Consider the following 17,035-nt stretch of genomic DNA (forward strand, 5'->3'; position numbering starts at 1 on the left):
CATATTCGTTGGAGGATTACGTTATTCAAAATTCGATGACTCTATGTACCGTTTTTTTATCACAATACGAGAAATATACATGCATTTATGCAGATTTTTCATTATTTAATTTCTTCAAATATAATGCAGGACTCTAAGCTTTTGTGGGAACAGTTTGAAAAGTGAACCGACATTTATGAGTCCGACGCAAAACGCCAAAACGAAACTAATAGTCCTTCGGGATTCAAATCCCTTTGGACTAAAAAAAAAAAAAAAAAAAAATCTGAAATGTTTCAGATTTTAAATTATGTCCAAAGGGGCGTTTTTTAACATTTTGTACGTTACCTTTCTTTATTAAATATCATGTTCCTCGCACTTAAACCATAAGATCCAGTGCAACAGCAATATCGCAAAATAGTTTTAAAACGAGAATATCTTTAGAATTTCCGATACAGAGACTCACGCGCTGGAGATAAAAATGTTTTTTTCTGCACAACGTTGCCATTGCTCGCTTTGTAATCCTTGAGTTTGTTAATCAAAAATTCGTCAAAGTTTTAAAAAATAGGAAATCGACCATAAAACAAATTTCAAATTTCAAATTTGGTTTTCCACATGCTCATATTCGTTGGCGGATTACGTTATTCAAAATTCGATGACTCTATGTACCGTTGTTTTATGACAATACGAGAAATATACATACATTTATGCAGATTTTTCATTATTTAATTTCTTCAAATATAAAGCAGGACTCTAACATTTTATGGCAACATTTTGAAAAGTGAACCGACATTTATCCGTCCGAAGCAAAATGCGAAAACGAAACTAATAGTCCTTCGGGATTCAAATCTCTTTGGACTAAAAAAAAAAAAAAAAATCTGAAATGTTTCAGATTTTAAATTACGTCCAAAGGGGCGTTCTTTAACATTTTGTATGTTACTTTCTTTATTAAATATCATGTTCCTCGCACTTAAACCATAAGATCCAGTGCAACAGCAATATCGCAAAATAGTTTTAAAACGAGCATATCTTTAGAATTTCCGATACAGAGACTCACGCGTTGGAGATAAAAATGTTTTTCTGCACAACGTTGCCATTGCTCGCTTTGAAATCTTTGAGTTTGTTAATCAAAAATTCGTCAAAGTTTTAAAAAATAGGAAATCGATCATAAAACAAATTTCAAATTTCAAATTTGGTCTTCCACATGCTCATATTCGTTGGAGGATTACGTTATTCAAAATTCGATGACTCTATGTACAGTTATTTTATGACAATGCGAGAAATATACATACATTTACGCAGATTTTCATTATTTAATTTCTTCAAATATAATGCAGGACTCTAACATTTTATGGCAACAGTTTGAAAAGTGAACCGACATTTATGAGTCCGACGCAAAATGCCAAAACGAAACTAATAATCCTTCGGGATTCAAATCCTTTGGACTAAAAAAAAAAAAATTTGAAATGTTTCAGATTTTAAATTACATCCAAAGGGGCGTTATTTAACATTTTGTGTGTTACCTTTCTTTATTAAATATCATGTTCCTCGCACTTAAACCATAAGATCCAGTGCAACAGCAATATCGCAAAATAGTTTTAAAACGAGCATATCTTTAGAATTTCCGATACAGAGACTCACGCGTTGGAGATAAAAATGTTTTTCTGCACAACGTTGCCATTGCTCGCTTTGAAATCTTTGAGTTTGTTAATCAAAAATTCGTCAAAGTTTTAAAAAATAGGAAATCGATCATAAAACAAATTTCAAATTTCAAATTTGGTCTTCCACATGCTCATATTCGTTGGAGGATTACGTTATTCAAAATTCGATGACTCTATGTACAGTTATTTTATGACAATGCGAGAAATATACATACATTTACGCAGATTTTCATTATTTAATTTCTTCAAATATAATGCAGGACTCTAACATTTTATGGCAACAGTTTGAAAAGTGAACCGACATTTATGAGTCCGACGCAAAATGCCAAAACGAAACTAATAATCCTTCGGGATTCAAATCCTTTGGACTAAAAAAAAAAAAATCTGAAATGTTTCAGATTTTAAATTATGTCCAAAGGGCCGTTTTTTAACATTTTGTATGTTACCTTTCTTAATTAAATATCATGTTCCTCGCACTTAAAACATAAGATTCAGTGCAACAGCAATATTGCAAAATAGTTTTAAAACGAGCATATCTTTAGAATTTCCGATACAGAGACTCACGCGCTGGAGATAAAAATGTTTTTTCTGCACAACCTTGCCATTGCTCGCTTTGAAATCCTTGAGCTTTTTAATCAAAAATTCGTCAAAGTTTTAAAAAATAGGAAATCGATCATAAAACAAATTTCAAATTTGGTCTTCCACATGCTCATATTCGTTGGAGGATTACGTTATTCAAAATTCCATAACTCTATGTACCGTTGTTTTATCACAATACGAGAAATATACATACATTTATGCAGATTTTTCATTATTTAATTTCTTCAAATATAATGCAGGACTCTAACATTTTATGGCAACAGTTTGAAAAGTGAACCGACATTTATGAGTCCGACGCAAAACGCCAAAACGAAACTAATAGTCCTTCGGGATTCAAATCCCTTTGGACTAAAAAAAATAAAATCTGAAATGTTTCAGATTTTAAATTATGTCCAAAGGGGCGTTTTTTAACATTTTGTGTCTTACCTTTCTTTATTAAATATCATGTGCCTCGCACTTAAACCATAAGATCCAGTGCAACAGCAATAGCGCAAAATAATTTTAAAACCAGCATATCTTTAGAATTTCCGATACAGAGACTCACGTGCTGGAGATAAAAATGTTTTTTCTGCACAACGTTGCCATTGCTCGCTTTGAAATCATTGAGTTTGTTAATCAAAAATTCGTCAAAGTTTTAAAAAATAGGAAATCGATCATAAAACAAATTTCAAATTTGGTCTTCCACATGCTCATATTCGTTGGAGGATTACGTTATTCAAAATTCGATGACTCTATGTACCGTTATTTTATGACAATGCGAGAAATATACATAAATTTACGCAGATTTTCATTATTTAATTTCTTTAAATATATTGCAGGACTCTAACATTTTATGGCAACAGTTTGAAAAGTGAACCGACATTTATGAGTCCGACGCAAAATGCCAAAACGAAACTAATAATCCTTCGGGATTCAAATCCCTTTGGACTAAAAAAAAAAAAAAAAAAAAAAAAAAAATCTGAAATTTTTCAGATTTTAACTTACGTCCAAAGGGGCGTTTTTTAACATTTTGTGTGTTACCTTTCTTTATTAAATATCATGTTCCTCGCACTTAAACCATAAGATCCAGTGCAACAGCAATATCGCAAAATAGTTTTAAAACGAGAATATCTTTAGAATTTCCGATACAGAGACTCACGCGCTGGAGATAAAAATGTTTTTTCTGCACAACGTTGCCATTGCTCGCTTTGAAATCCTTGAGTTTGTTAATCAAAAATTCGTCAAAGGTTTAAAAAATAGGAAATCGATCATAAAACGAATTTCAAATTTCAAATTTGGTTTTCCACATGCTCATATTCGTTGGAGGATGACGTTATTCAAAATTCGATGACTCTATGTACCGTTGTTTTATCACAATACGAGAAATATACATACATTTACGCAGATTTTCATTATTTAATTTCTTCAAATACAATGCAGGACTCTAACATTTTATGGCAACAGTTTGAAAAGTGAACCGACATTTATGAGTCCAACGCAAAATGCCAAAACGAAACTAATAGTTCTTCGGGATTCAAATCTTTTTGCACTAAAAAAAAAAAAAAAATCTGAAATGTTTCAGATTTTAAATTACATCCAAAGGGGCGTTTTTTAACATTTTGTATGTTACTTTTCTTTATTAAATATCATGTTCCTCGCACTTAAACCATAAGATCCAGTGCAACAGCAATATCGCAAAATAGTTTTAAAACGAGCATATCTTTAGAATTTCCGATACAGAGAATCACGCGCTGGAGATAAAAATGTTTTTTTCTGCACAACGTTGCCATTGCTCGCTTTGTAATCCTTGAGTTTGTTAATCAAAAATTCGTCAAAGTTTTAAAAAATAGGAAATCGATCATAAAACAAATTTCAAATTTCAAATTTGGTCTTCCACATGCTCATATTCGTTGCAGGATTACGTTATTCAAAATTCGATGACTCTATGTACCGTTATTTTATGACAATGCGAGAAATATACATACATTTACGCAGATTTTCATTATTTAATTTCTTCAAATACAATGCAGGACTCTAACATTTTATGGCAACAGTTTGAAAAGTGAACCGACATTTATGAGTCCAACGCAAAATGCCAAAACGAAACTAATAGTCCTTCGGGATTCAAATCTTTTTGGACCTAAAAAAAAAAAAAAAAAAACCTGAAATGTTTCAGATTTTAAATTACATCCAAAGGGGCGTTATTTAACATTTTGTGTGTTACCTTTCTTTATTAAATATCATGTTCCTCGCACTTAAGCCATAAGATACAGTGCAACAGCAATATCGCAAAATAGTTTTAAAACGAGCATATCTTTAGAATTTCCGATACAGAGACTCAAGCGCTGGAGATAAAAATGTTTTTCTGCACAACGTTGCCATTGCTCGTTTTGAAATCCTTGAGCTTGTTAATCAAAAATTCGTCAAAGTTTTAAAAAATAGGAAATCGATCATAAAAAAAATTTCAAATTTGGTCTTCCACATGCTCATATTCGTTGGAGGATTACGTTATTCAAAATTCGATGACTCTATGTACCGTTATTTTATGACAATGGGAGAAATATACATACATTTACGCAGATTTTCATTATTTATTTTCTTCAAATATATTGCAGGACTCTAACATTTTATGGCAACAGTTTGAAAAGTGAACCGACATTTATCCGTCCGACGCAAAATGCCAAAACGAAACTAATAGTCCTTCGGGATTCAAATCCCTTTGGACTAAAAAAAAAAAAAAAAAAAAAAAAAAAAAAAAAAAAAAAAATCTGAAATGTTTCAGATTTTAAATTATGTCCAAAGGGCCGTTTTTTAACATTTTGTATGTTACCTTTCTTTATTAAATATCATTTTCCTCGCACTTAAACCGTAAGATCCAGTGCAACAGCAAAATCGCAAAATAGTTTTAAAACGAGCATATCTTTAGAATTTCCGATACAGAGACTCACGCGCTGGAGATAAAAATGTTTTTTCTGCACAACGTTGCCATTGCTCGCTTTGAAATCCTTGAGTTTGTTAATCAAAAATTCGTAAAAGGTTTAAAAAATAGGAAATCGATCATAAAACGAATTTCAAATTTCAAATTTGGTTTTCCACATGCTCATATTCGTTGGAGGATGACGTTATTCAAAATTCGATGACTCTATGTACCGTTGTTTTATCACAATACGAGAAATATACATACATTTACGCAGATTTTCATTATTTAATTTCTTCAAATACAATGCAGGACTCTAACATTTTATGGCAACAGTTTGAAAAGTGAACCGACATTTATGAGTCCAACGCAAAATGCCAAAACGAAACTAATAGTCCTTCGGGATTCAAATCTTTTTGGACCTAAAAAAAAAAAAAAAAAACCTGAAATGTTTCAGATTTTAAATTACATCCAAAGGGGCGTTATTTAACATTTTGTGTGTTACCTTTCTTTATTAAATATCATGTTCCTCGCACTTAAGCCATAAGATACAGTGCAACAGCAATATCGCAAAATAGTTTTAAAACGAGCATATCTTTAGAATTTCCGATACAGAGACTCAAGCGCTGGAGATAAAAATGTTTTTCTGCACAACGTTGCCATTGCTCGTTTTGAAATCCTTGAGCTTGTTAATCAAAAATTCGTCAAAGTTTTAAAAAATAGGAAATCGATCATAAAAAAAATTTCAAATTTGGTCTTCCACATGCTCATATTCGTTGGAAGATTACGTTATTCAAAATTCGATGACTCTATGTACCGTTATTTTATGACAATGGGAGAAATATACATACATTTACGCAGATTTTCATTATTTATTTTCTTCAAATATATTGCAGGACTCTAACATTTTATGGCAACAGTTTGAAAAGTGAACCGACATTTATCCGTCCGACGCAAAATGCCAAAACGAAACTAATAGTCCTTCGGGATTCAAATCCCTTTGGACTAAAAAAAAAAAAAAAAAAAAAAAAAAAAAAAAAAAAAAAAAAAAAATCTGAAATGTTTCAGATTTTAAATTATGTCCAAAGGGCCGTTTTTTAACATTTTGTATGTTACCTTTCTTTATTAAATATCATGTTCCTCGCACTTAAACCATAAGATCCAGTGCAACAGCAAAATCGCAAAATAGTTTTAAAACGAGCATATCTTTAGAATTTCCGATACAGCGACTCACGCGTTGGAGATAAAAATGTTTTTCTGCGCAACGTTGCCATTGCTCGCTTTGAAATCCTTGAGTTTGTTAATCAAAAATTCGTCAAAGTTTTAAAAAATAGGAAATCGATCATAAAACAAATTTCAAATTTCAAATTTGGTCTTCCACATGCTCATATTCGTTGGCGCATTACGTTATTCAAAATTCGATGACTCTATGTACCGTTGTTTTATGACAATACGAGAAATATACATACATTTATGCAGATTTTTCATTATTTAATTTCTTCAAATATAATGCAGGACTCTAACATTTTATGGCAACATTTTGAAAAGTGAACCGACATTTATCCGTCCGACGCAAAATGCGAAAACGAAACTAATAGTCCTTCGGGATTCAAATCTCTTTGGACTAAAAAAAAAAAAAATCTGAAATGTTTCAGATTTTAAATTACGTCCAAATGGGCGTTCTTTAACATTTTGTATGTTACTTTCTTTATTAAATATCATGTTCCTCGCACTTAAAACATAAGATTCAGTGCAACAGCAATATTGCAAAATAGTTTTAAAACGAGCATATCTTTAGAATTTCCGATACGGAGACTCACGCGCTGGAGATAAAAATGTTTTTTCTGCACAACGTTGCCATTGCTCGCTTTGAAATCCTTGAGCTTTTTAATCAAAAATTCGTCAAAGTTTTAAAAAATAGGAAATCGATCATAAAAGAAATTTCAAATTTGGTCTTCTACATGCTCATATTCGTTGGAGGATTACGTTATTCAAAATTCGATGACTCTATGTACCGTTGTTTTATCACAATACGAGAAATATTCATGCATTTATGCAGATTTTTCATTATTTAATTTCTTCAAATATAATGCAGGACTCTAACATTTTGTGGCAACAGTTTGAAAAGTGAACCGACATTTATGAGTCCGACGCGAAACGCCAAAACGAAACTAATAGTCCTTCGGGATTCAAATCCCTTTGGACTAAAAAAAAAAAAAAATCTGAAATGTTTCAGATTTTAAATTATGTCCAAAGGGGCGTTTTTTAACATTTTGTACGTTACCTTTCTTTATTAAATATCATTTTCCTCGCACTTAAACCATAAGATCCAGTGCAACAGCAATATCGCAAAATAGATTTAAAACGAGCATATCTTTAGAATTTCCGATACAGAGACTCACGCGTTGGAGATAAAAATGTTTTTCTGCACAACGTTGCCATTGCTCGCTTTGAAATCTTTGAGTTTGTTAATCAAAAATTCGTCAAAGTTTTAAAAAATAGGAAATCGATCATAAAACAAATTTCAAATTTCAAATTTGGTCTTCCACATGCTCATATTCGTTGGAGGATTACGTTATTCAAAATTCGATGACTCTATGTACCGTTATTTTATGACAATGCGAGAAATATACATACATTTACGCAGATTTTCATTATTTAATTTCTTCAAATATAATGCAGGTCTCTAACATTTTATGGCAACAGTTTGAAAAGTGAACCGACATTTATGAGTCCGACGCAAAATGCCAAAACGAAACTAATAATCCTTCGGGATTCAAATCCCTTTGGACTAAAAAAGAAAATTGAAATGTTTCAGATTTTAAATTACGTCCAAAGGGGCGTTTTTTTAACATTTTGTGTGTTACCTTTGTTTATTAAATATCATGTGCCTCGCACTTAAACCATAAGATCCAGTGCAACAGCAATTTCGCAAAATAATTTTAAAACCAGAATATCTTTAGAATTTCCGATACAGAGACTCACGTGCTGGAGATAAAAATGTTTTTTCTGCACAACGTTGCCATTGCTCGCTTTGAAATCATTGAGTTTGTTAATCAAAAATTCGTCAAAGTTTTAAAAAATAGGAAATCGATCATAAAAGAAATTTCAAATTTCAAATTTGGTCTTCCACATGCTCATATTTGTTGGAGGATTACGTTATTCAAAATTCGATGACTCTATGTACCGTTATTTTATGACAATGCAAGAAATATACATACATTTACGCAGATTTTCATTATTTAATTTCTTTAAATATATTGCAGGACTCTAACATTTTATGGCAACAGTTTCAAAAGTGAACCGACATTTATCCGTCTGACGCAAAATGCGAAAACGAAACTAATAATCCTTCGGGATTCAAATCCCTTTGGACTAAAAAAAAAAAAAAAAAAAAAAAAAAATCTGAAATTTTTCAGATTTTAACTTACGTCCAAAGGGGCGTTTTTTAACATTTTGTGTGTTACCCTTCTTTATTAAATATGATGTTCCTCGCACTTAAACCATAAGATCCAGTGCAACAGCAATATCGCAAAATAGTTTTAAAACGAGAATATCTTTAGAATTTCCGATACAGAGACTCACGCGCTGGAGATAAAAATGTTTTTTCTGCACAACGTTGCCATTGCTCGCTTTGAAATCCTTGAGTTTGTTAATCAAAAATTCGTCAAAGGTTTAAAAAATAGGAAATCGATCATAAAACGAATTTCAAATTTCAAATTTGGTTTTCCACATGCTCATATTCGTTGGAGGATGACGTTATTCAAAATTCGATGACTCTATGTACCGTTGTTTTATCACAATACGAGAAATATACATACATTTACGCAGATTTTCATTATTTAATTTCTTCAAATACAATGCAGGACTCTAACATTTTATGGCAACAGTTTGAAAAGTGAACCGACATTTATGAGTCCAACGCAAAATGCCAAAACGAAACTAATAGTTCTTCGGGATTCAAATCTTTTTGCACTAAAAAAAAAAAAAATCTGAAATGTTTCAGATTTTAAATTACATCCAAAGGGGCGTTTTTTAACATTTTGTATGTTACTTTTCTTTATTAAATATCATGTTCCTCGCACTTAAACCATAAGATCCAGTGCAACAGCAAAATCGCAAAATAGTTTTAAAACGAGCATATCTTTAGAATTTCCGATACAGAGACTCACGCGTTGGAGATAAAAATGTTTTTCTGCGCAACGTTGCCATTGCTCGCTTTGAAATCCTTGAGTTTGTTAATCAAAAATTCGTCAAAGTTTTAAAAAATAGGAAATCGATCATAAAACAAATTTCAAATTTCAAATTTGGTCTTCCACATGCTCATATTCGTTGGCGCATTACGTTATTCAAAATTCGATGACTCTATGTACCGTTGTTTTATGACAATACGAGAAATATACATACATTTATGCAGATTTTTCATTATTTAATTTCTTCAAATATAATGCAGGACTCTAACATTTTATGGCAACATTTTGAAAAGTGAACCGACATTTATCCGTCCGACGCAAAATGCGAAAACGAAACTAATAGTCCTTCGGGATTCAAATCTCTTTGGACTAAAAAAAAAAAAAATCTGAAATGTTTCAGATTTTAAATTACGTCCAAAGGGGCGTTCTTTAACATTTTGTATGTTACTTTCTTTATTAAATATCATGTTCCTCGCACTTAAAACATAAGATTCAGTGCAACAGCAATATTGCAAAATAGTTTTAAAACGAGCATATCTTTAGAATTTCCGATACGGAGACTCACGCGCTGGAGATAAAAATGTTTTTTCTGCACAACGTTGCCATTGCTCGCTTTGAAATCCTTGAGCTTTTTAATCAAAAATTCGTCAAAGTTTTAAAAAATAGGAAATCGATCATAAAAGAAATTTCAAATTTGGTCTTCTACATGCTCATATTCGTTGGAGGATTACGTTATTCAAAATTCGATGACTCTATGTACCGTTGTTTTATCACAATACGAGAAATATACATACATTTATGCAGATTTTTCATTATTTAATTTCTTCAAATATAATGCAGGACTCTAACATTTTATGGCAACAGTTTGAAAAGTGAACCGACATTTATGAGTCCGACGCAAAACGCCAAAACGAAACTAATAGTCCTTCGGGATTCAAATCCCTTTGGACTAAAAAAAATAAAATCTGAAATGTTTCAGATTTTAAATTATGTCCAAAGGGGCGTTTTTTAACATTTTGTGTCTTACCTTTCTTTATTAAATATCATGTGCCTCGCACTTAAACCATAAGATCCAGTGCAACAGCAATAGCGCAAAATAATTTTAAAACCAGCATATCTTTAGAATTTCCGATACAGAGACTCACGTGCTGGAGATAAAAATGTTTTTTCTGCACAACGTTGCCATTGCTCGCTTTGAAATCATTGAGTTTGTTAATCAAAAGTTCGTCAAAGTTTTAAAAAATAGGAAATCGATCATAAAACAAATTTCAAATTTGGTCTTCCACATGCTCATATTCGTTGGAGGATTACGTTATTCAAAATTCGATGACTCTATGTACCGTTATTTTATGACAATGCGAGAAATATACATAAATTTACGCAGATTTTCATTATTTAATTTCTTTAAATATATTGCAGGACTCTAACATTTTATGGCAACAGTTTGAAAAGTGAACCGACATTTATGAGTCCGACGCAAAATGCCAAAACGAAACTAATAATCCTTCGGGATTCAAATCCCTTTGGACTAAAAAAAAAAAAAAAAAAAAAAAAAAAATCTGAAATTTTTCAGATTTTAACTTACGTCCAAAGGGGCGTTTTTTAACATTTTGTGTGTTACCTTTCTTTATTAAATATCATGTTCCTCGCACTTAAACCATAAGATCCAGTGCAACAGCAATATCGCAAAATAGTTTTAAAACGAGAATATCTTTAGAATTTCCGATACAGAGACTCACGCGCTGGAGATAAAAATGTTTTTTCTGCACAACGTTGCCATTGCTCGCTTTGAAATCCTTGAGTTTGTTAATCAAAAATTCGTCAAAGGTTTAAAAAATAGGAAATCGATCATAAAACGAATTTCAAATTTCAAATTTGGTTTTCCACATGCTCATATTCGTTGGAGGATGACGTTATTCAAAATTCGATGACTCTATGTACCGTTGTTTTATCACAATACGAGAAATATACATACATTTACGCAGATTTTCATTATTTAATTTCTTCAAATACAATGCAGGACTCTAACATTTTATGGCAACAGTTTGAAAAGTGAACCGACATTTATGAGTCCAACGCAAAATGCCAAAACGAAACTAATAGTTCTTCGGGATTCAAATCTTTTTGCACTAAAAAAAAAAAAAAAATCTGAAATGTTTCAGATTTTAAATTACATCCAAAGGGGCGTTTTTTAACATTTTGTATGTTACTTTTCTTTATTAAATATCATGTTCCTCGCACTTAAACCATAAGATCCAGTGCAACAGCAATATCGCAAAATAGTTTTAAAACGAGCATATCTTTAGAATTTCCGATACAGAGAATCACGCGCTGGAGATAAAAATGTTTTTTTCTGCACAACGTTGCCATTGCTCGCTTTGTAATCCTTGAGTTTGTTAATCAAAAATTCGTCAAAGTTTTAAAAAATAGGAAATCGATCATAAAACAAATTTCAAATTTCAAATTTGGTCTTCCACATGCTCATATTCGTTGCAGGATTACGTTATTCAAAATTCGATGACTCTATGTACCGTTATTTTATGACAATGCGAGAAATATACATACATTTACGCAGATTTTCATTATTTAATTTCTTCAAATACAATGCAGGACTCTAACATTTTATGGCAACAGTTTGAAAAGTGAACCGACATTTATGAGTCCAACGCAAAATGCCAAAACGAAACTAATAGTCCTTCGGGATTCAAATCTTTTTGGACCTAAAAAAAAAAAAAAAAAAACCTGAAATGTTTCAGATTTTAAATTACATCCAAAGGGGCGTTATTTAACATTTTGTGTGTTACCTTTCTTTATTAAATATCATGTTCCTCGCACTTAAGCCATAAGATACAGTGCAACAGCAATATCGCAAAATAGTTTTAAAACGAGCATATCTTTAGAATTTCCGATACAGAGACTCAAGCGCTGGAGATAAAAATGTTTTTCTGCACAACGTTGCCATTGCTCGTTTTGAAATCCTTGAGCTTGTTAATCAAAAATTCGTCAAAGTTTTAAAAAATAGGAAATCGATCATAAAAAAAATTTCAAATTTGGTCTTCCACATGCTCATATTCGTTGGAGGATTACGTTATTCAAAATTCGATGACTCTATGTACCGTTATTTTATGACAATGGGAGAAATATACATACATTTACGCAGATTTTCATTATTTATTTTCTTCAAATATATTGCAGGACTCTAACATTTTATGGCAACAGTTTGAAAAGTGAACCGACATTTATCCGTCCGACGCAAAATGCCAAAACGAAACTAATAGTCCTTCGGGATTCAAATCCCTTTGGACTAAAAAAAAAAAAAAAAAAAAAAAAAAAAAAAAAAAAAAAAAAAATCTGAAATGTTTCAGATTTTAAATTATGTCCAAAGGGCCGTTTTTTAACATTTTGTATGTTACCTTTCTTTATTAAATATCATGTTCCTCGCACTTAAACCATAAGATCCAGTGCAACAGCAAAATCGCAAAATAGTTTTAAAACGAGCATATCTTTAGAATTTCCGATACAGCGACTCACGCGTTGGAGATAAAAATGTTTTTCTGCGCAACGTTGCCATTGCTCGCTTTGAAATCCTTGAGTTTGTTAATCAAAAATTCGTCAAAGTTTTAAAAAATAGGAAATCGATCATAAAACAAATTTCAAATTTCAAATTTGGTCTTCCACATGCTCATATTCGTTGGCGCATTACGTTATTCAAAATTCGATGACTCTATGTACCGTTGTTTTATGACAATACGAGAAATATACATACATTTATGCAGATTTTTCATTATTTAATTTCTTCAAATATAATGCAGGACTCTAACATTTTATGGCAACATTTTGAAAAGTGAACCGACATTTATCCGTCCGACGCAAAATGCGAAAACGAAACTAATAGTCCTTCGGGATTCAAATCTCTTTGGACTAAAAAAAAAAAAAATCTGAAATGTTTCAGATTTTAAATTACGTCCAAAGGGGCGTTCTTTAACATTTTGTATGTTACTTTCTTTATTAAATATCATGTTCCTCGCACTTAAAACATAAGATTCAGTGCAACAGCAATATTGCAAAATAGTTTTAAAACGAGCATATCTTTAGAATTTCCGATACGGAGACTCACGCGCTGGAGATAAAAATGTTTTTTCTGCACAACGTTGCCATTGCTCGCTTTGAAATCCTTGAGCTTTTTAATCAAAAATTCGTCAAAGTTTTAAAAAATAGGAAATCGATCATAAAAGAAATTTCAAATTTGGTCTTCTACATGCTCATATTCGTTGGAGGATTACGTTATTCAAAATTCGATGACTCTATGTACCGTTGTTTTATCACAATACGAGAAATATTCATGCATTTATGCAGATTTTTCATTATTTAATTTCTTCAAATATAATGCAGGACTCTAACATTTTGTGGCAACAGTTTGAAAAGTGAACCGACATTTATGAGTCCGACGCGAAACGCCAAAACGAAACTAATAGTCCTTCGGGATTCAAATCCCTTTGGACTAAAAAAAAAAAAAATCTGAAATGTTTCAGATTTTAAATTATGTCCAAAGGGGCGTTTTTTAACATTTTGTACGTTACCTTTCTTTATTAAATATCATTTTCCTCGCACTTAAACCATAAGATCCAGTGCAACAGCAATATCGCAAAATAGATTTAAAACGAGCATATCTTTAGAATTTCCGATACAGAGACTCACGCGTTGGAGATAAAAATGTTTTTCTGCACAACGTTGCCATTGCTCGCTTTGAAATCTTTGAGTTTGTTAATCAAAAATTCGTCAAAGTTTTAAAAAATAGGAAATCGATCATAAAACAAATTTCAAATTTCAAATTTGGTCTTCCACATGCTCATATTCGTTGGAGGATTACGTTATTCAAAATTCGATGACTCTATGTACCGTTATTTTATGACAATGCGAGAAATATACATACATTTACGCAGATTTTCATTATTTAATTTCTTCAAATATAATGCAGGTCTCTAACATTTTATGGCAACAGTTTGAAAAGTGAACCGACATTTATGAGTCCGACGCAAAATGCCAAAACGAAACTAATAATCCTTCGGGATTCAAATCCCTTTGGACTAAAAAAGAAAATTGAAATGTTTCAGATTTTAAATTACGTCCAAAGGGGCGTTTTTTTAACATTTTGTGTGTTACCTTTGTTTATTAAATATCATGTGCCTCGCACTTAAACCATAAGATCCAGTGCAACAGCAATATCGCAAAATAATTTTAAAACCAGAATATCTTTAGAATTTCCGATACAGAGACTCACGTGCTGGAGATAAAAATGTTTTTTCTGCACAACGTTGCCATTGCTCGCTTTGAAATCATTGAGTTTGTTAATCAAAAATTCGTCAAAGTTTTAAAAAATAGGAAATCGATCATAAAAGAAATTTCAAATTTCAAATTTGGTCTTCCACATGCTCATATTTGTTGGAGGATTACGTTATTCAAAATTCGATGACTCTATGTACCGTTATTTTATGACAATGCAAGAAATATACATACATTTACGCAGATTTTCATTATTTAATTTCTTTAAATATATTGCAGGACTCTAACATTTTATGGCAACAGTTTCAAAAGTGAACCGACATTTATCCGTCTGACGCAAAATGCGAAAACGAAACTAATAATCCTTCGGGATTCAAATCCCTTTGGACTAAAAAAAAAAAAAAAAAAAAAAAAAAATCTGAAATTTTTCAGATTTTAACTTACGTCCAAAGGGGCGTTTTTTAACATTTTGTGTGTTACCCTTCTTTATTAAATATGATGTTCCTCGCACTTAAACCATAAGATCCAGTGCAACAGCAATATCGCAAAATAGTTTTAAAACGAGAATATCTTTAGAATTTCCGATACAGAGACTCACGCGCTGGAGATAAAAATGTTTTTTCTGCACAACGTTGCCATTGCTCGCTTTGAAATCCTTGAGTTTGTTAATCAAAAATTCGTCAAAGGTTTAAAAAATAGGAAATCGATCATAAAACGAATTTCAAATTTCAAATTTGGTTTTCCACATGCTCATATTCGTTGGAGGATGACGTTATTCAAAATTCGATGACTCTATGTACCGTTGTTTTATCACAATACGAGAAATATACATACATTTACGCAGATTTTCATTATTTAATTTCTTCAAATACAATGCAGGACTCTAACATTTTATGGCAACAGTTTGAAAAGTGAACCGACATTTATGAGTCCAACGCAAAATGCCAAAACGAAACTAATAGTTCTTCGGGATTCAAATCTTTTTGCACTAAAAAAAAAAAAAATCTGAAATGTTTCAGATTTTAAATTACATCCAAAGGGGCGTTTTTTAACATTTTGTATGTTACTTTTCTTTATTAAATATCATGTTCCTCGCACTTAAACCATAAGATCCAGTGCAACAGCAATATCGCAAAATAGTTTTAAAACGAGCATATCTTTAGAATTTCCGATACAGAGACTCACGCGCTGGAGATAAAAATGTTTTTTTCTGCACAACGTTGCCATTGCTCGCTTTGTAATCCTTGAGTTTGTTAATCAAAAATTCGTCAAAGTTTTAAAAAATAGGAAATCGATCATAAAACACATTTCAAATTTCAAATTTGGTCTTCCACATGCTCATATTCGTTGCAGGATTACGTTATTCAAAATTCGATGACTCTATGTACCGTTATTTTATGACAATGCGAGAAATATACATACATTTACGCAGATTTTCATTATTTAATTTCTTCAAATACAATGCAGGACTCTAACATTTTATGGCAACAGTTTGAAAAGTGAACCGACATTTATGAGTCCAACGCAAAATGCCAAAACGAAACTAATAGTCCTTCGGGATTCAAATCTTTTTGGACCTAAAAAAAAAAAAAAAAAACCTGAAATGTTTCAGATTTTAAATTACATCCAAAGGGGCGTTATTTAACATTTTGTGTGTTACCTTTCTTTATTAAATATCATGTTCCTCGCACTTAAGCCATAAGATACAGTGCAACAGCAATATCGCAAAATAGTTTTAAAACGAGCATATCTTTAGAATTTCCGATACAGAGACTCAAGCGCTGGAGATAAAAATGTTTTTCTGCACAACGTTGCCATTGCTCGTTTTGAAATCCTTGAGCTTGTTAATCAAAAATTCGTCAAAGTTTTAAAAAATAGGAAATCGATCATAAAAAAAATTTCAAATTTGGTCTTCCACATGCTCATATTCGTTGGAGGATTACGTTATTCAAAATTCGATGACTCTATGTACCGTTATTTTATGACAATGGGAGAAATATACATACATTTACGCAGATTTTCATTATTTATTTTCTTCAAATATATTGCAGGACTCTAACATTTTATGGCAACAGTTTGAAAAGTGAACCGACATTTATCCGTCCGACGCAAAATGCCAAAACGAAACTAATAGTCCTTCGGGATTCAAATCCCTTTGGACTAAAAAAAAAAAAAAAAAAAAAAAAAAAAAAAAAAAAAAAAAAAAAAAAAAATCTGAAATGTTTCAGATTTTAAATTATGTCCAAAGGGCCGTTTTTTAACATTTTGTATGTTACCTTTCTTTATTAAATATCATGTTCCTCGCACTTAAACCATAAGATCCAGTGCAACAGCAAAATCGCAAAATAGTTTTAAAACGAGCATATCTTTAGAATTTCCGATACAGAGACTCACGCGTTGGAGATAAAAATGTTTTTCTGCGCAAC

The sequence above is a fragment of the Stegodyphus dumicola genome, chromosome 11 (assembly GCF_044657685.1).
Source record: "Stegodyphus dumicola isolate Sdum_Otavi_A_Nest chromosome 11, ASM4465768v1".
Taxonomy (NCBI): Eukaryota; Metazoa; Arthropoda; class Arachnida; order Araneae; family Eresidae; genus Stegodyphus; species Stegodyphus dumicola.